Raw genomic sequence first — 21,110 nt, 5'->3', positions numbered from 1 at the left:
TTTGCTTTTACCAAGGCTTATTATAGCCTAAAGTGCTTGGAAGGACTTTGCTGCATTTCCTGAAGGACTTTGCTTTACTCTGGGGCCCCTCTGCTTTGCCTGGGGAGCTTGGAGGACTTTTTCTTTGTGGATGGCGCCCTGGGAGTGCTTTCCTTTTTTTATTGCAGGACTCCTGGGTACATCTAGCGCTGGGAGCGCTGTATTCGCCCTTAGCGCTTGAGAGCTCTTTATTTTCGTGGCCATAGTGCTGATTCATTCCCCTAGCGCTTAGGGGCACTTTTCCGTTCTAGCGCCTGAAAGCTCGTTTGTAGGCCTCTGGCGCCTGGGAGCGCCTTGATTGTGTTGGCCGGTGCCCACCCGGCATTGCCCTGTGTTTGAAATCACCGCCGCCGGCCCGGAGAGTGAGTGGGAGGCGCTGTCCCGCCTCCCTGCCCCAGGGCCGCGCTGCGATTGGCCGCTGCCGCGACCCGGAAGTCAGGCAGGCCGGGGGCAGGACGAAGAGGACAACAGGAAGTGGCCGTGGCGAGACGCGCGGCGGTCATTGTCGAAGTCCCGGTCCTGAGATGGGGGACCGGGTGAAGCGCGAGGAGGGAGAGAGAAGATGGCGTCGGTGGCTGTGGGGCTCCCGTGACCGAGGGGGAGCCCCGAGATGAAGAGGAGTGCCCGGTGGAGCGCGGTGCAGTGGATCCCTGCGAGGCTCTCGGAGTGAGAGAGCGCCGCCCGCTGCCACCGCCGAGAGAAGCGCTGCCGCATCAACGGAAGAGGAGCCCCTGCCCCCGCAACAGCCCGTGAGTGTCAGCAGGCTGAAGGGGGGCTCCGGGTGGCCAAGTGGTGCTGCCATTGACGGGCCAGGATGCTCCTGATAGTTAGGGCGGCCCCGAATGGCAGTGGGCCGCCCCACTGTTCTTCACGAGCCCAGATGGCTCCAACGAGGGGGCATTCGCAATCTAGAGCCCAGAGAGGCTCCGTGGCATTCGTTGTAGAGCCCCTGAGAAGGCTCCCTGGGGGCATATTCATTGTGTTGGAGCCCCCGAAGTGCTCCGGGGCCATTTGTAGTTAGGGGGGGCGTCGGGCACATTGCCGGTGCCCGCCCCCCCCCTCCTGCATGTGAGATTTTGGTTTCCAGAGGCCCGAGAGGCTCAGAAGCGCCACATTTGTTTGGAGAGTCCAGTGAGGCTCTAGGGGGCACCATTGTTTTCAGAGCCTGAGGGCTCCAGGGGCCTATAATTGTGCAAGAGCCTGTGTGGCTCCCACGTGGACACGAGTGTCTTCAGAGCCTGGGTGGCTCAACAGTTGGCGCAGTTCTATTCTAGGGGCTAGTGACAGCCCCTGTCGCAGTTTGTCTCCAGCTGCCCAGCAATTAGTGGGCAGCTGCACCGTTTAGGCGCAAGATGGAGAGTGATTCCCTGTGTGGGACAGAGGTGGCACAGTGCTGCCAGGCCTGCTACAGCTGCGCAGCACTTAGTGCCAGCTGCAACGTTTAGGCCCTTGTGATTGTCCTCAGGTGCCCAGCAAGTAGTGTGCACCTGCTGCGTTTAGGTTTTGCGCCAGTGGCGCACCCCTGACTGGCGCTGCATGGCAGCGAGCCCTGACATTCGGGACACTGGGGCTCTTTATTAGATGGGGGCTGGTATGTGATTTCTGCGCAATGTGATTTCTATGTTTTTAATAGTAATTGCCTACTGTGTGTTTTTGCGGTATTGTATTGTACTGGCACCTCTGAATGTTTTTATGCATCATGTGTCTTCCTTTTCCCTGCGCTGCACCTCTGAATGTTTTAGGCATCATGTGTCTTCTTGCGCTGCACCTCTGAATGTATTTTGTGGCATCATGTGCTTTGTTCTTAACACCGCTGAATGTGTAGGTTTATGCATCATGTGTTTCTCTTTACTACTCCTCTGAATGTAGATTTATTCATCATGGGTAATGTGTTCTTTCCTAGACCCCTAAACGCTGTGTGATACTTAGGTGGTTGTCCTTACACCTCTGAATGTTTTAAGCATCATGTCTTTTTCCTTTACTACTCCTCTGAATGTGTTTCATGCATCATGGGTAATGTGTTCTGGTTTATACCCCTAAATGTATTTTATTCTTAGGTGGTTGTTCTTTTAGTACAGGTGGTCCTAGTGAGGTCCTGGTACCTGTTCCCAGTAGTTACTGGATGTGATTTATAACTGTTACTTTGTGCTACAGTGATTTTATATCCTTTTATTCTAATTTCTGACAAGTATTTCTATTTCTAAAAGTGTTGATTCTGACAGTGGCCCATGTGGCCCTGTCTTGTAAATAATCCCTTATGAATGTTGCCCGTGCCAGTTGGCACAATGTACATGTGTGATTTTTTATCTGATGTGTGTTTACAATACAAAAGTTATTTTAATATAACCTTGTGTGGAGTCCTTTTGTGGTGTGCCTAGGATGTTGTTGCTGTTGTGTGCTGGCGCAAATGCTTTACACATTGCCTCCGAGTTTAGCCTTACTGCTTGTGCCAAGCTACCAAGGGGGTGAGCACGGGTTATCTTGGCGTGTGACTTCCTTGCCCTGACTAGAATGGTGGTTTCTGCCTGGCTTTGGCGTCAGTCTTAGCCTACCAGAAATAGCCAGTTCTAACAGGAATGCTATAAATTGCCACCTTAGTTTCTTTCTCTGCGATGGACACCCTCAGTACTACCCTATCCTCATTCTCCAGACACGCTACAGCAAATCGGTTTAGTTAATTCTTCATTTCATCTACTTCATCAGATTTATCTTGTTCAGTGTATTGGCATCTCCAGTCATTGCTTATCTCGCCTCCAATCTACTAATTTCAACTTTCAGCCTATCTAAACTTTTCTAGATGGATAATAGAATACTAGTTTGGTTGGCAATGAAAATACCCCAAATTTATACCTTAAATGCATCCGATAATGGAACTTGGGAATGTACTAAGCCACGGTTAATACCGAAAAACTTTGCAATGGCATCTCGAATCTCAGATTTAAAGGCTACATCCAGTAGTCTCTTGTGGGGAGTCTCAAACGGTATGCTATTGCCATTTCCCCTGTTATTTCCATATGCAAAAAAACTGGAGTATGGTCTGATTATGTGCATTATCTAGTCAATATGATGCTTCTCTGGAAAGGAAAATATAATCTACTCTGCAGTATGTAACATATAGAATAGTTTAATAGGTGAACTCTGAGGTATTTGGATTTCTAAATCACCATATTTGTGACACGCTCCTGGAACATAATATGATGCACCACTTTTGCTGTAGCTGACAGTTCGCTATGTGTCCCCAGGCTCTATCCAATTTTGTATTTGAAATACAGTTGAGATCGCTTCCCCATATATGCTTAATGAGACTAGCAATGCAACAAGCTACAATAAAGGCCATTAAAGTTGTTCTAGTCGCAGTTACAAATAGTGCTCTCCGCATTCTCATTCGTTTTTCCTCTTGTGCCCAGTGTTTCACTTTCGAATGGTACATGAGGACCTTTGGTGTGCTTCAGGGTCTGTGAAGAGTTGCGGTTTTACCTTTAATACAAATCTCAGGCCATGATATTCATGCTGTGTTACTTTTTCTTGACTACTGCAACCTTTCTGCGTCCTTCTTAAACCATGAGTAAAAAGTCCCTAAATAGGGACATAAAAGACTCACTTTACATGATTTTACCCTTCTTACTCTTTGGCCAGTCTAAACACAGCATCATGATCCCAATGACTGAGAAGACAGACTATTTTTGACCCAGAGGGCACCCGGAACTGGCCTCTAGGCAAGGAGATCCTATGTGCCCACTCAAAAATGAACATTTCTGTTATGGTATCTTGGCCAAATAGATTGATGAGCAACTCCTCCAAAAATGTTTCCATTTTCCTAGCCGGTGTGGTTTCCGGTATTCCAACAATCCTTAGAATATTCCATCAAAGCAACAATTCAAGGTCTTCATTCTTCGTGATTATCACTTCAATCTTCTTTTCCGAACTTCTAATTTCTTGTGAAGGTTGCAGCCTATACATCTGAAATGTTCCTGCCAGCTATGTCCAACCTCTGAGCATGCTTGCAAATACCTTCATACATGTAACTTATTCGTAGGTTTAGAGAGTACATTTTGCCAACTTTGATTCAGAGACTCTGGACCTGTTTTAGATTGTGGTGGATTTTGTTCCACCATCATTTCTATAACAGTCTCCCCACCCGCCTTCTTTGTGGTCCACCCACTCTATTTAGATGTTGGCAGGACTAATGACAAAAGACTGTCCGACTCCCGCAGATTCCGCAAGAAATAATCACCCACGTAGACGGCATCATAGGCAGAAGCAGCTGTTGGTGTTAGGCCAGCCAAGATTGCCACTGGGCCAATCACAATTTGCCTTTCTGTCGAGGAAACTGAGGAGGGGATACCTCCAACTCTGAGTTTATGGAATCGAAGGAAATGAGGTAGAAACATATCTTTTTTAAATGTTTCCCACTTCCATTTCTAGCTTGAACCCCATTGTCCAGGGCCTTCCTCTGCTGAGTCTACTTGACCATGATGGTAAACAACCCTATTATTGCTGAAATCTAAGGTAAGCTTCTTTTACACTTGTCTTACTATGAAATGCGTGTTGTCAATTGCTTTAGCCTCGTGTATTTTTACATTCTCTTACATGCATTTTATTTTCAGTGTATTGCATGGTTAGCTTTTCTAAAAGAAGACGCACAGAGCACTTGCACTTTTTTCTGACTTCAGCCCTTAAGTTTAGGCTCTTATGTTTACAACCAAACATGTACATCTTTTCAAATGTTGTGTGTTGTTTGATATTTATTTTTAGATTATAACCTTATATTAATTTTCCTGCGTACCTTACTTAATCAGGTTTCTCTGATAAACTATAGTGTTCTGTATCTGAAATAAGCATGTATATGTTGAAAGACCATCTGCATTGTAATTAAGTTGACCACCGCAGAGTACAGTTTAGTGAATAGAAAAATGGTTCTCTTTCAATTGAATGCTTTTAGAACAGAATTAGCTTAAACAATCTGTATAAATTGGTAATAATCCATATACGGCAACTTTATCACCTAAAGCTCATGTATTTTTTAATGAAAAAGAGAATCTGTAATTTTATTTGAATGTTTTGGTGTATGGAATTGTGTTTTAATTATGTATTTTATGTGGAATTCTTCAGAATTCTAAACCATAATAAATAAATAAATTGAAATTGAAAATCTTCAGAGCAGTAAAATGTTTTGAAATTAAATGAAGTGTATGGCATGGTTATTCATTTTACAACTTATCAACGTAAAATGAACACATCTGTTTTGACACTTAAAAAAATATATATATTGTGGTGGTTGTTAGTGTTGTGCTTGTGGTGCCTGTGGGTGTACATTCAATAGTGTGTGTGTTGTTTGTGTGCAGTGCCATATGTAACAAATGGCATAACACATTATCTACGTATATTTCAGAAGCAAACATAACACATATGTGTATTGACACATTAATCAGTAGTTCTTACCAGTCCCCACTCCACCAGGGACTCATTCCATCAGGAATACGCTGCTAGGACAATGGCAGCCCAACGGGAAAACCTAAATATACTTGACAAAAACCTGCCAGTCTTACGGTGACGGAGTACTGTCAGCCTGCAGAGGAGTCCGCCGTCTCGATGGAGGTATGCCGCTTATGCATGGTAACCAGTCTGTTGATGCAGATCAGCCGACCCACATCTAAATACAGTAGGCGGGACTTTGTCAGCTCGATGGAGTACTCGTAACCGCCGCGATGGTGGGACGATGAGTGTCCCGTCAAAATCTAAATCAGGCCCTATGTCTAATTTCTTGTTGATATCATTTTCTTCTATTTCATGTTAGCCCTGAGTTTCTCTATCCTCCAAAGTGTTGTACCTTTCCACAGAGTGTGCAGATTGGCTAATATCGAATGATAGTTTGGTTTGTTTCTAGTCTGTTCTTTTTCTTCTAGTATTCAGGGGTAAAACACACTTCTGACAGCACAATTCAGCACAATTTGTGCCAGGACCTTGGAGACTCACCATGTCAGCTAACTCCCACTGTTGCTCACATCATTTTGCCAGGCCTATAAGACCAGAGGAGGACGGAACCCTGGCACAATATCTTTTGCAGAGTAAACAGTGCCCTCTTAGATATATTTACAATTCAGTAGCTTTCTTGCTTACATTTACCAATGGTTCACATCACAGCCTGGGATCTGGAACAATCGCCTGATAACAAATTAAATATTTGGGGGCTTTATTTAAGTGAATCGGCTTGACATTAAAGCATAGAACATCACTTCTCAAACCAAAAACTGAGGGACGTGCACACTGCCCCCCCTCAAGACCCACCGAGCATTGTATCACGCACCTACCAGTCCTCCACACCGTGGTCTGTCTTATCCAGGTGCCCGCATGCAGCCGGGGGAACCAGCCTGTCGGTGCTTACCCTTGCCTCGTCTCCGCACCAGCTTAGCTACCCTGTGCAATAGGTGCCACTATCTTTTTCTAGACTCTTTTAGTCATCCTGCTAGACCCTGTGGCCCAACCCCAGCTCCTGGTCAGAAAAGAGCCTGCAGCATGAACCTCACCCAGTGGATGTCCTCAGCTTCATTTGGTGGAATTTCAGGGCTCGCAGCTGCGGGCACCGAGGTGTTTCCACCTCTACTTCTCCAGCAGACTGAGGGACATGCCCACACCTGTGTCCACCCACGCCAGAGGACATGTCCTAGCCCCCAGCCACACTGTGGTCTTCACCAGTTGAGGTGCTCACTTCAGGTTTGCTTACCTTCCTTTTGGTTGACCTTGTCTCCATTAAGTGGTGCGTTCCACACACAGACAGATTTTCCCTGTTGGTTCTGGGCGTGCGTTCTGTGAGTAGTGAGTGAGTAGTTTGAATAACTTCTTTGAATGGTGAGCAGATGTAGATGGGTATTGGTGTTGTTTTGTTTGTTCTTCGAGGAGTGTGTTAGGACCCGTGGCACTGTTGTGTGTTGGAAAGTTCTTCTGGTGTTTGACAGTGGGCAGTGTTTTACACAGAGTCTAGAAGTGCAATTACTCACTACTTAGAGTACCTGTTTGCTCTTGAGAAGTGCTAATACTCTCCTATTAAATGAATAGCAGCAGTGCTGAGAAGTGCTGGAACTCTCCTATTAAATGAATAGTAGCAGTGCTGAGAAGTGCTGGTACTCTCCTATTAAATGAATAGCAGCAGTACTGAGAAGTGCCAGAACTCTCCTATTAAATGAATAGCAGCAGTGCTGAGAAGTGCTGGAACTCTCCTATTAAATGAATAGTAGCAATGCTGAGAAGTGCCGGTACTCTCCTATTAAATGAATAGCAGAAGTGCTGTGAAGCACCAGTACTCTCTCTCTCTCTCAAATTAAAGAAGTGCATGTACTGAGTACCGGACAGTACCGGCCAATTTAAAGCCCTGACAGTGGGTAAATGCTATTTTGATTCAGTATAGTGCTTAGCTTAAGTATACCCCTTCTTTTTCTCTTGTTTTGTTCTGGTGTGGTCTTTGGTCTTTATGTAAGTAGAAACATTTGTGGCATCTTGTGCTTGGCAGGCCTCCCTTCTGCCTGAATAGCCCTAGTCTGTGGAATGATTTGATATGTGAATTTTCTGTGTGCTTTGAGCGTTGGGGTGTCAGGCGGCTGAGGGCAGAGTCTAAACTGTGAACATCTCCTGCACCTGGTGGGATTTCAGTACTGCTTTACTGGCTGAGCAAACAAACCTACAAGAAAGCAGACAGCGCTTTAGACGACACCTGTGAGTGGCCATGGCTGCTGCAGGTAAGAGCGGTGGGGCCGGCTGGTGGGCAGAGGGGTATTTAGAGAGATGACCACAAGGGAAAATTAAATAAATAATTAATTTTTCCTTGTGGTCATTTATTTCTCGAAATCCCCCCCTGGCTGGCCCCAATGCCCGGCCTTCTTACCTGCAGCGGCCGCGGCTGCCTGTGAGGTCACTCCAGGAGGACACCCGCTCACACACTCTCAAGTCAAGTCAAGTCAAGATTTGTATAGCGCACTACTCACCCAGAGGGTCTCAAGGCGCGAGCATTCCATGGGGGTACAAAGCATTCCCATGGAACCACCCAATGTTCTTGGTGTAAAACCATATCCACTAACAAACGTAGACAGGGTTCTACCCCATAAAGTAACAGCACTTAGAAGCAGGCTTTTAAAAGGAGACATGTTTTTATTTCTCCTAACGTTTCCTACTTTGCATGCGTGTTGCACCCAACAGCGTACATCCGAAGTGGGAAAAGCTTTAAGGGTTAGTCTAAGCAGAGCACAAAACCTATGCTAGACTCACAGAGACACCTTTGCGCTGTGGTAACTATAGGTGTGTGCGCAAATCTCTGGAGGCTGATTGTGCACCAGCACTAGGGAGGGAGGAGGATAGTGCTATATCTCTGTTGATAGGGTGCGCATCGCACGCAGCATGGAAGCTGCACTGCATTTTGTGACAGTTTGGTAAATCCGGGCATAAACCTCTTTCTTAGGGGTCAATTACGATGGCGGGCGGATCGCCCACGCCGGGCACCATCCTGACTGCAAAGACCCCCCGCCATATTATGATGGCTGGGGGTTCCGCGGCGGACGGAAAGACCGTCTGCCGCTTTTCCGCCGGTTGCCTCGTCGACCGGAGGAAAATGGGTATAATATGGTGGCGGTGTCTGGAAGACACCGCCATCCATATTACAATGCAGGCTGTGATCAGCCTTTCCATGGCTGCATTGCCGCCATGGAAAGGGTGGCGGTTCCTGCTGTTGGAAGCCCGTTGCATGCCCCCAGGGTGTTGGGTGGGTGGGGGGTGCACATGGGGGGTACCTATAGTACCCCCATACTATTGCATGTACAATGTGGAAGGCACCAAGGGTTGCCTGTCACATTGTGCATGTAAAAGCAAGTCATGTATTTTTTACATTGCGGTGGGTGCTGCTTGCAGCACCGCCCGCCGCAATGTAAAATATACAGGATGCACCCGCCACACTGGCGGGCGCATCATGATCCGTATGGCGGGACCGCCGCAAATATGGTGGGCAGTCCCTTTTGCAGATGCCATCGTAATCGGCCCCATAGATAGGTCAGGCCACCCTCTCTGAAGAGCCCTTCCAATGTTTATTGATTCTGCCCAGAGACAGGCAGTGACAAAATGATGAGTCATACAGAAGCGTGCCAATAACTGAACACACATGTGTGCACCCACACACACACACACACACACACAGACTAGCATACACATGTGCATGTGCATACACACACACACACACTCTCTCTCTCTCTCTCAACCATCCCGCACACATACCCTCTAAGTCTCACACCCCTCCGTAGATGCAATCCATCACACACCACTGCCAGGGTCTCTGAGCCTCCAGCACATGATGGGTTGGCACAGAACCTCTCCCTGGCACTCACCAACCTGGCTCCAGAAGCAAGCTCACCACATGTTCTGCACACGCTCTGTGCGGTCCGTGGCTTCAATTCTCACTTTATTTTTAGTCTCTTGAATCTGGCTATCATTTTAGGCCTGCGCTTTCCAAGTTAGTGGCTGTTTATCCTGCATCTCAACTAGACTAAAACCAACACATAGCCCCCCAAAAAATGTTTCTTCTTCCTTAAATTTTCTTTGCTCACTTCACAGCAAATATGGCTAATTGGCAAATCATACTCTTCATTCAAGCACATCTCCTGTGAAAGAGCTTTCAAATGTTCAAATGCATCTACAAGGAAGACAGGATACATTATTTTTAATATCTCTAGCTGCCACCCTACCCGGCTAGGGCAATAGGGCAGTGTGCCGCCCGGACTCTTTATTGAGTAGTAGAGATGGTTAAGTCCATTTAATGTTGATGAGGGTTTGAAACTCGTCAGTGAAACCAACACAGTGCTGAGGGACCCAGTCTCAGATTCACGCCAAGAACTTCTTAGGACTCATTCTCCTTGTGTTCTCACCCAGGAGCTCAGCATCTCAACATTAGAGCCCCTTCTCTCAGGGAAACCTGTTTAAGTTTTTAAAAAGCTTCTTGAAGCTGTTTTAAACAAGAAGTACAATCCAAAGATTTTATTCTATTCTATCAAATTCCCTCTAATGTTGTCTGAGTTGGTGGCTGAACATTACCACTGTACCATTTTTATGAGTATTTGGAATTATTTTAATTTTGTATTTGTTGACCTCAGTAGAGGTCTGGATCAAATAAAGTTTTACTTACTTACTTACTTACTCAGGGAACCAATATGTCCATCTCTGTCTGCTCTCCTCTTTCTGATTGAAATGAAGGTTTGAAACTGGTCGGATAGCTGCTTTTTGGCAAGGGCAGTATGAAAGATATATTCTAATAGCTGTTTTAAACATTGTCGAAGGTATCTTGAAGTATTCGCTTGATGAAAAATGTCTTTCGCAAGACATGTTTTCATTCTCTGGTCCCGCCCACTTTCCCTGAAGTCATCTTCTCCCTGGTTGTTTTATCATGTATCTAAGATGCTCTGTACACAACACAGCCATGCTTGATTCGTGAGTGCACCTTCTGCTGTCTGGGTCTGGCTAGTGAAATGCTATACCTCACTGCCTTAAAGCACCCGGCCTTCCATGCTCCCATTTAATGCCAATTACTGACGCATATATTACAGATTAATGTCTTTGACATTGTTTTACACAGTCATTTTCTAATATATTTCAGAGATCTGACTAGAAAACCTGCCAGTGGAAGTGTGCCCTCTATAAAATCACTAAGACAATACTAATTTACATATAGAGTTTAGGCACATCAATGCTGGTATTCCACTTTTGAAAATGGAATCTGTAGTTTGCCCCCTCCCTCCCTCAGCACTCCTCGACAGACAAGACCAACTCTGAGAACGTCCAGTGCGCATGTCCGGTCATGACCCATGAATGCCATCTTTGTGAATGCGACCAATGTTTTGCAGTGTCTGAACAATTGCCACAGACGACTGATGCACCCGGTAGTAAAAAAAGATATATTCTTATAGCGATAACATCTATAGCCATAATCTTTTCAGAAAACGTAGGATAAAAACAAAGCATGTGCGTAATATCTCCTTAATGTAAAAGTTTTTTTTAAATAAGTTTTTACAAATAGAACTAGCATCTTTAATGTCAAAGTTAAGCATTTTGAAAGATAGGATTCCATAGTACTTAAATCTCTGACCAGCTCATGTCATTCTGGGCCTCCTTCTCTGGTGGATACCCGGTACGCTCCAGAGTCCAATTCCTGCATATTCCTTGTTTTCAAATTGATTTTATTAAGCAAATCGGACACACAGATTTTCCTAAGTGGTCAGTGCTATAGAAAGATTTGGATAATTCTGGTCATTTAAAAAATTGACCTACATGGTCACTTACTCACAAATGAATTCTTTGAGAATGACTACCATTGATCACACACATGACCTCCAAGATTAGAATGATCCACTCTCCTAAATTATTGAGATTTCTATACTTAGTTAAGAATGCTTGAGAGTAGATTCCAGTTCTTATAAAACTTCCTGAATGCTGGTTTATACATTCAGAAATGTTGAAGAAATTATTAACCTAGGCCCTGATTCACAAAGGTAAACTTACACTTTGGTGCAAGTTTACGATTACTATTAACTAACACATTTTACTAGCAGTATCTTTACGGCTGCAAATTCTTCACACTTGTGGAGGAGACTCCGCACATAAAAAGATAGGTCTGTCTTATGTTTTTATGTGAGGAGTTTCCATCACGAGTGTGAAGACGCCGCTGTCAAAAAGACACTAATAAAATTCAGTTTTGAATACCAAAAAATCCTTAAATTACCACTAAGGTGTAAGTTTACTTTTGTGAATCAGGCCCAAATTGTTTGTAATGGAGCAGCTGAGCAAAAGAGCAACACAAATTTGGGGTTTTTCTCCAAGACACATTTCAATGATGTACATGGTATGTGGGTGTTTGAATTTCCTAACATATTTCTGTCTCATGATGGTTTTGTAGTTTTTTTATCGTTATTCATTGTCTGTGTATGCTTATTGATTAATACATTGTTTTTATTTTCTCTAAACAGAAACTTAATTTTAAATTTGAAAACAACAACTAGAAATAGTCGAAGCTATTCACAAAGAAAGATACGTTACACTTGTGAGTAGTTTACACAAATACACTTTTGAGCAACTTTACTAGTTTGGGCTAGTCTGAAAATCTGTGTGCAAAGTTACTCAAAAGTGTAGGCTAGCACGGCTACAGCCACTGAAAAAGGGGGTGGAACCTACAGACAAATGTAACTTACTATTAAAAAAACAGTAGTAAGTGTAGTACCACATATGTCCAACCCCTGGTATTGCAAACCCCTCTTATAGAAAATAATGGAGGCAGGGAATTAAATGTAAACCACATAGGAAATAATGTTTATCTAAATGAAATTATTTCAAATTGTTAGAAATACAAATAAGTATAATTTCATGTTTAAGAAATACAAAAAAAGCACATATTTTTAATTTCAATATGAATTTTATATTTTTTGCATTTAAAAATTACTATAACAACTTTTACTAAATACAATCAAATCACTTTTAATGTATTCTATACATCAGTTTTAATCATTATTAATGCATAATAAAAAACTACTTTTTTACTTTGAGTGGGAATTACATTTTTTAGTTACTCTTGAGGAAAATAATTTTTAAGTAGTTTAATATATTTTAAATAATTTAATTTTTCATTCAGAATGTAGTTAATAGTGCTGTATATTTTTCTTTAGTTCTACATTTAAAAAAAATATAATTGACATGAATATTTAACATAATTTTACTGACTTTTTCCATGTTGACAAATAGTTTTCACTTTTCCCTACATTTTGCCATGCAGAGATCTCCGCCACCCGGGTGGAGACCTCACTTTGTGTTTTCCTCATCTCGAAAGTCAAATTTTCCATTTACAATTTTTTTATTGTATATATATTTTATTTTGAATATGAAAATAACAACAATACGTCACAACATACGTTTGTTATAGTGCTGTATCCGAGGCACCTATAACTTTATGATCAGTGAGGGTTGAAGTCCAATTACAGTACAACAGTTGGGAAAACTTAATAATTAACTTAATAATTCGGATCCACCTCCCAAATGAAGGAAGAAACTACAACAACACCTGTGTCTCTAATTAGCATCGTGCTCTACCACGGTATGACAAACTATGACCTGCTTGGTTACACAGATATCATTCTAAAACGGATCATCAGAAGCTTGTTGGTGAGGTGGCGCATCTCAAGGTTGCAGAATTTCAAAACAAAATGAAAAGTTGGTATGACAACAAACACAGAGTGAAAGACATAGTTCCCAAAGTTAAGGTAGGAGAATTCGTGCTTATTAATGAGGTGGGGCAAGATGGCCGGGTGGACGTGTTTCACCTCGGCTCTGTAGCCCTTTGGTTTTCCAAGAATCTACTTGCGGCAAGATTGACCCAAAACACAGCCGGTGTGAGTGGGAAGTCATGCGGTGATGTTGGCGATCTGCATATCGGTTGGCTAAAGGGGTTTTGGAGTCCTCCCGCAGGTGACAACGGGAAAGAGTTGCGGAGCGGCACAACACTCAAAAAGGAGTCGCGTCCGGAGTGTCCGATCGTCTCTGATTGAGCAGCAGAGGATCCACATAGCCCGCTGAGGTGAGCGGACACGGAGCCTCTGAGAAACTGAGGCGGGCAGCGGAATACGACAGAGTGGAAAAGGAGTGACAAGCTAGTGCTGTGGTTCCCAAACTGTGCACCGCGGCGCCCCGGTGCGCCGTAATGAGGTGCCAGGGGCGCCGCGCACACTAGCTGTAATTTTGGCCATCACAGGGACCAGCGCTGCTCCCCTGTGAGAGGCCTCACCCCTGCTGCTGGAGGCGCCTCGCACTCCTCCAGGAGCACAAGAGCAGCCCCTCCCGCCCATGTCATTCAGTATGCCGCTGATTGCCACTTAATGAATGACAATGGGGCAGTCTGGGGGTGTGACACCATGTGGCGGCCTCCTCCTGCCTCAGAGTACAGAAGGGCATTCTGTACGATAAAAAGTAAAACGCCCACGCTGCAACGTTAGAAAACACTTCATTCAAAGAAGCCTGTATAATAAGTTTAAAAGAACACTGTCCTGTCATTTTAGAACTGAAGTATTTTCAATATTGTATTCAACATAGCCATGGTTGCTCCTTTTTTTTTTTTTAAGGAACCAGCAACCATTGACAAAGCCAATAGTCCTGGCTTGTTGGGGTGTAATGATACTTGCTGTATTATATATCTGGATGCAATGACAGAGACAACATAATACCAGTGAGGCAGAACACTATGCTAAGCGCATATTTTTAGCCTAGGTGTTTTAAGCTGCGCTCTTAATTACGTCAAACACCCCCTTTGAAGAGACCCCCCCAGTTTTTTTACACCGCTTAAAGCACTGGAAACAACACCATGTTACAGTAACCTCACATCCTGGCACTGTGCATCATGCATGACTTCTACGTTTTCAGTCTGCCCATGTGCAGGGGCATAGTGAACTCTCCACCAGCCCACCCCTTGCTTTAGTTCATTCTTGATGGGACTCTTCTGCCTGCCACTCTGCAAACAAAGGCTCAGCTCATAATGTGAAAAGGTGGGTGAGTAAATAAGTGAAGGAATGTCTGAATGGCTGGATGGATTACTGAAAGGATGAATGCATGAATGAAAGGGGGAATGGATAGATAATGAAAGAAAGGATGGACGGATGAGTGAATGAATGGAAGTATGGATGAGAGAAAATGTAAATAGATGGATGTATGGGTGGAAGGGTAGATCTATGGGTGGAAGGGTAGATGGATGGGTAAAAGTGTGGATGGGTGTGTGAAAGGATGGATGGATGGATGAGTGAAAGGGCAGCTGATGGGCGAGTGAATTGGTGGATGGGTGTGTGAAAGGATGGATGGGTGGATGAATAAAAGGGTAGATGATGGGCAAGTGAATGGGTGGATGGATGAATTGATAAGTGAAATGGTGAATGGATGAGTGAAAGGGTGGATGTAAGGATTGATGAGTTAGTGAAAGGGGGTAGATGGACAAAAGGATGGATAGATGAGTGAAAGGGTGGATGGATGAGAGAACGGATGGCTGGATGAGTGAACGGATGGATGAGTAATAGGATCAATGGAGGGATTCATGAATGGATGAGTAAATGGGTGGGTAGATGGATGGATAAGTGAAAGGGGGATGGAGAGAGAAAGGGAGGATGAATGACTGAAAGGGTGAATGGGTGGAAGGATAAATGACTGGGTGAATGGATGAGTAAGTGAATGGGTGGATGGATGAGTAAGTGAATGGATGGCTGGGTGGAAGAGTGGATGCATGGATGATTGTACAGATGGATGGGGTGAAAGGGTGGGTAGATGAATAATGGATGGATGAGTGAAAGGGTGGATGGAGGGATGGATGAGTGAATTGATGGACGGAAGGATATATGGTGGATAGGTGTGCAAATGGTTGAATATGTTTGGATATAGATGGGCACACAGATGGAAGAATAGACCTTTTTAGTGTAAAAATAAGGCTGGGGATACTGATTATGACAGACCAAACTCAATGTTCCATTTTCTCAGAGCGGGTCTCAGTACCAAAAGGTACTGAAAGCAGCAGCTGGCATAAATAAGGGTTTGGGACCAGGTACTCTGTTGGGGGAAAAAACGATGGATTGGGATGCAGCCAGTGGATGAGATTAATAATTCAAGCATTCCAACCAATATAATACCTTCATTGCGTCCCAAATACTTTAAGGAAGATAACAGGAGGTACACCCCACCCACCGGTAAAAAAATGGTGGGGAGCCACAGCCAACTGCCGATTAGGTCAGGGGAGCCACAGGTCAAAAAAGTTTGGGAACCTCTGAGCTAGTGGCTTCAGAGTCAGAGGCTGTACCTGCCATTCATATCCCGGAAGCGGACGGTAGGAGGTTTTTACCCAACAACGCTGGGGACCGCCATTGGCATTGGGGGCTCCCCTGGAGTGTGACTTGAGACTGTACATAGAGGCCTGGGGGCAGAGATGTGGTGGGGGGAGCCCGGCGGCCACCGCTGCTTTCATTTCCCCAGCCACCACAATTGCAGACCCTAGTTACTTTCTTTGATACCGAGCAGTTCATCAGTAAGCACCTGCATCTCCGTTTCCACATGGATTTCAGCAGCAGCGTCATCCGGGGGATGTTTTCCTGACCGTGGAGTCCGAGCAGGATGGTCTCTCCACACTGAACCTGGAATTGCTAACTTGGACATCAGTGGGAGAGGGGCGGATGCGGTAAAGAGTAGCGGGCTGACAGCGTTGCACAAGCTGCAGCGCCCTTGCCTGCGGGGCCCCCTCTTTCACCCGCTAGTGTGACCTGCCAAATGTAGAAGAGAAGTGAGCCCTCCCCACGATGGCTTCAGTGAGGTGAAGGAACCAGAGTCGGATGCAGTTCACCAGTGCCCGGCCAATCCCTGCCTGTGCTGCCTTGTGTAGGTACGCGGCTCCCCACTGACTGCAAGAATGGGGTGCCGCTCGAGCCTGGCAGTGTCGGTACTGGTGTGCGGCTACTGGGTGGGCTGGACTACATGATGCCAAAGTTCCTCTACGGAATGCCTATTTTACGCACTCAGTATTGCCCTCCTGCAAATCCCCACCTAATAAAGGTCACGGTCACGAGGAAATGGGCTGTTTCACCGGCACAGGGCTGAAATGAGGTGAGGGCAAGCTGGAGGGTGAGGCGGACGGCGCTTCCCAGTAATACCGGAATGGGTGCGCTGATGGAACTAGGACGATGCCCCCGGGCTGAAAACATGAATGTTGTACTTACCGCGAAGCACGAGCAACATGGTTGATGCCCGGTTGAGCTGTTTTGGCAGCTATAGAGGCGTTTGGTTCTGGTTCACCCCCTCAGCTGTGCACCTACACAGCTGGACATTGGATATAGTTTTTCCTCATTCTCCTGGTTATGTTTTCCTTCCTTCCTCCGCATCCTCCCTCTGTGATACTGTAACTGCCTCCCATTTCCATCCCTGCGTTGAGCCGTGGAGTCAGCTACCTGTTTGGTTTTTTTGGATTGATTTTGTTTATCCCGCCATTTTGTGACATTGCTGACGGCTCCCGTAGGTCCTTCATCTAGCGGTTTCGGTCTTTGTCCCCTTCAATTACCTTCCCCCTTGCCAGTCTGCCTGACAGTATCTACATCCCTTACCCCCTTTTTACCTTTCCCTCCTACCTTCCATTCCCCATTAGACGTGTGTATTTGCTATGCCAGGCGCTAATAACTTTTGTTATTGTGTACTCACTGTTTTTCTCCTATGTTTATAGTTGCTCCTGTAAATGATGTCAACTTGCTGATCCTCATGTAAAGTGCTCCGATACCTTCGGGTCTAGCCAGCGCTAAATAAAACTTTGCAAATAAATAAATAAATTAACAAAACAAACCATATGATGAAGGGTTTGTCAAAATTCAGAGGACCTGTCCAGATTGAGGCTGTGTCTGGCAATGCTGTTCGGATCCGAGGGAATGAGTGGTGGAACCTTGAGAGAGTGGTGAGTTTAGATAAGCCAAAGTGTGAGAAAACTGGGATACAGAAAGGCCATTTCATGCAGCCGAATATGCCCATTGCACAACCTTGTGATGTTGCCAAAAATGTGGTTGTTCAGAGACGCAGAAGTGGTAGGCATATTATGAAACTGGTGTGTTATCGGTAGGTTTAATCAGAAATGTGGTATGATTCTTTTACACTTTACTGTTTGAGTTTTGTTTTGTTATTCTGGTGTGACAGTGTTAAGCATGGATCAATTAGTAGAACTTGTTTGACCTGTCTATGTTTGGTCCAGGATACATGCTATATTTTCCAATTTTAAGTTAGTTGTGTTATAAGAAGGAGGGAGACGCTGTGTCGATGTCTAGTTGTTCAAGGCGCTAGGGAGCAGTTCCATGTGGAATGTAAATCATTGTATGTTCTTCTTAAAAGAGTAGTTACCTGACGCTGCCAGGGTTGTGGTGTTATAAATGAACAACTCCCACATTCAAGATTTACTTGTATTTGTGTGCCACAACCCTCTATGCCGAGATCAACAAAAAGCTCACCAGAAGGCTGCAGACCATTCAAAACTCAACAGCTGGAATCACTCTCAACCTCCAACTCCACACACTCACATCTCTCCACACCTCAAGGAGCTCTGCCTGCTCCCCATCCACAAACTAGTACAATATCTCACCTACACTTTCAAGGCACTACATAACCTGGCCCAGCATACCTCAACCATTGCATCTGCTTTCACAAACCTCTGCTCGTCCGGACTCTTACTTGCACACATCCCACGCATACGTAAAACTAAGTCTGTCAATAGGGTCTTCTCCTACATCACTCGTGAAGCATGGAGTGACCTGCTCCTCAACCTAGCAGCCTCCTCCTCACGCCTTGAATTCCACAAGAAGCTGCAGACCTGGCTTTTGAGTAGAGCCGCAAGGCCCTACTCATGGCTAGGCTTGCACCTGCTCAGCGCCAGGATACACTACTGGTTGAAAGTGCACTACAAACCTGCATAACAGAACAACATTCAGAGAGAGGAGGGAGGGACAGCTGTCCACAGGCAGACTTAAGAGGGGGTGGCCACATGGCCAAGTGAAGACCGGCTTGGTAGTAAGACTATATGATTACAACATTTGGGCAAAAGTGTGATGTTTAGACCAGCTTGGCTGACTATACAATGTAACATTCTATTTTACATAACTTTGGAGCTTAATTTATCTGTTATACTTTCACATTGCCAATCTCTAGTGCAGACTTTTTCATCTAGTTTTACCTTCAGCTTCTGGCATTAGTTTGAACATTGAAGGCATTCACCATGCGGTTTTGACATTTCTTTATTTCTTATGTATATGGTACTGGGAATGAGTTGTGATTGACATCCTGTAGGTTAATGTACTAAATAAAATCTATTTACATCACAAGGAATCTAAAGAAATTACTTCTTCTGATGATTCTGTGTGGTAGTGGTTGCTCTGTGCCCTGTAGGGTCAGAGACCTTGGTGATATTTGTAGTGTTTTTCTTGTGTTGCTGTGTGTAGGAGCCCGAGGTGTCTTCTTATGAGGTCAGCTGAATGCCTGTGATGGAGATTCTAGCAGTGACGGTTCTGAAGTGAGCACAGGAAGCACTAGAACCAGATGGTGGCCGCCGCTTCCTGTCTGCATGCCTTCAATAAGGATTGATGTTTATTGCCATGACTCTTTCTCGTTGTTACAAGTGTCCTATCTCATGTAAAATAGGAACCTCAGATTACTATAGTTGTTGCTCACATCTCTTTTGAGGAGCCACGTTTCAGGAAGAAAACTAAGTTTAACTTCTCTTTTTCAGGAAATGACCCCAACATTTGGAATGCTGCCTGGTCCAACTCAGATTAAGCATGCTCCCTTTTTAGCCTGTTTAAAAAAGCCTAAAAATAGCACACTTAGCAAACTTACAAACGTACACAATATCATTTCCCCTCTGCTGAGAGACAAAGTTCTCGTCCATTGGTGACTCCCGTGATGAAAATATCTGTATTTACACAATTGTATATCCTTAGAGACACATTGAGCTTTAACTTCTGCTCGCATGTAAATTATAAACTATAGTTATGCCTCTCCCAAACTATTTCTTCTATACCTCTTTACTATAGGTTTTTTACCCAAATTTTCATTATGTTGCCCTACTACAACTGGAGCTCCCATTTTTATATTTATTTTCAATTATTCCATGAGTATTTATCCATATTTATTTTTTGTTCATCTTATCAACGTTTATCCATTTTGTTGTTGTGTTTTCTGAAAAAAATAAGTTGTAATAATTTGTTTTCACACGTATTTAACCAGTAAATGTACACTCATAATTGGTAACCGTCTGTATTATGAATTATATGCAGCAATATATGACAGATGTACAACCAGATGTAAACATCACCGTTGCAGTACACACAACATTTGGACATCTACAGCTATTTAAGGAAATCTCATATTTCATCTTGGATTCCGGGGTAAGTGCTTCAATGCCTCATCTGGGGTCGTAAACGATATGCAAATACATTTACAATTGTTTATTCTTGTGCTGTGATCTAAGCATTAAGACTGGATTTGAGCCTTACATCACGGCAGATTCAGGTCACACTTGGAGCTTTCTAGGATCTATTTCTTAAGAAGAACAACAACATTTCTGTTCTGTGCTCTCACCCTTAAAAGTGTCATTTTGATTGGCTTGTACCCAATTGGCATCCCCTAACTTGCTTATACGGCCCTAGCATATGGTACCAGGGTACCCAGGGCCTGTACGTTAAGTTATCCCTCATGGTTGCAGCACTTATTGTGCCACCCTGAGTGTGACAAAGTCATACATGTCTCTCAGCCAGTCACTGCAGGCTGGTAGAGTCGTTTTTAAACCAATGTGTCATTTTAAACCGATGACAAAGCCCAGACCTCCCTTTTAACCTCATCGCTGCGGATGATATTTTCCTCCTGTGCTGGGCCCCAATGATAATGGGTGTGGTCGTGACGGAACCATTCCGTCATCAGCACAGCTCAACCGTGACTGATGAATGGAATGGTTCCGTCACCAGCATCGAAGGGGTTAAATATAAATGTTTCTCCTATAGGTAGCCTATCAAGTCCTACAGCAAGGTGCTGAATATTAGAAAGGAGGTCATTTACTTTTATCTGTCCTAACAGTAAAAACCCTAAATTGTAATTTTTGCTGTGGAAAGGGTGGAAAGGGTAGCAGCCCCATTGGGGAGTACAGGATTACACACTGACATCTCAGGTGTGCTAACTCCTGAATGAGACTACTAAAGTTGATACTTCAAAGAATAAAAATAAGAATGACATTAAACCTGACTGGGTGCCCAAGTCGAATTTCATGTAACTTTTAAGTGTAAGGCAATTTTAGAAAAATACCACTCTCTCACCCAGGTTTCCCACTGGCCATTCGCAGATGCTGGCCACAAGACATCCTGATGAAAGCTGTGAATGACTCCCAGGCGAGGCAATAATAGTGGCCTGCAGTTGTAAGAGTTGTCACCTCTCTCTGTCAGGTAGCCACACAGGGTGTGAGCCCAAAAGGCGAGGTTCAAAGTGGAAGCCACCTTTGAAGAGCAAACGATGGACAT

The sequence above is a fragment of the Lissotriton vulgaris genome, chromosome 8 (genome assembly GCF_964263255.1).
Source record: "Lissotriton vulgaris chromosome 8, aLisVul1.2, whole genome shotgun sequence".
In the NCBI taxonomy this organism is placed as follows: domain Eukaryota; kingdom Metazoa; phylum Chordata; class Amphibia; order Caudata; family Salamandridae; genus Lissotriton; species Lissotriton vulgaris.
This window is presented reverse-complemented; position numbering follows the sequence as displayed.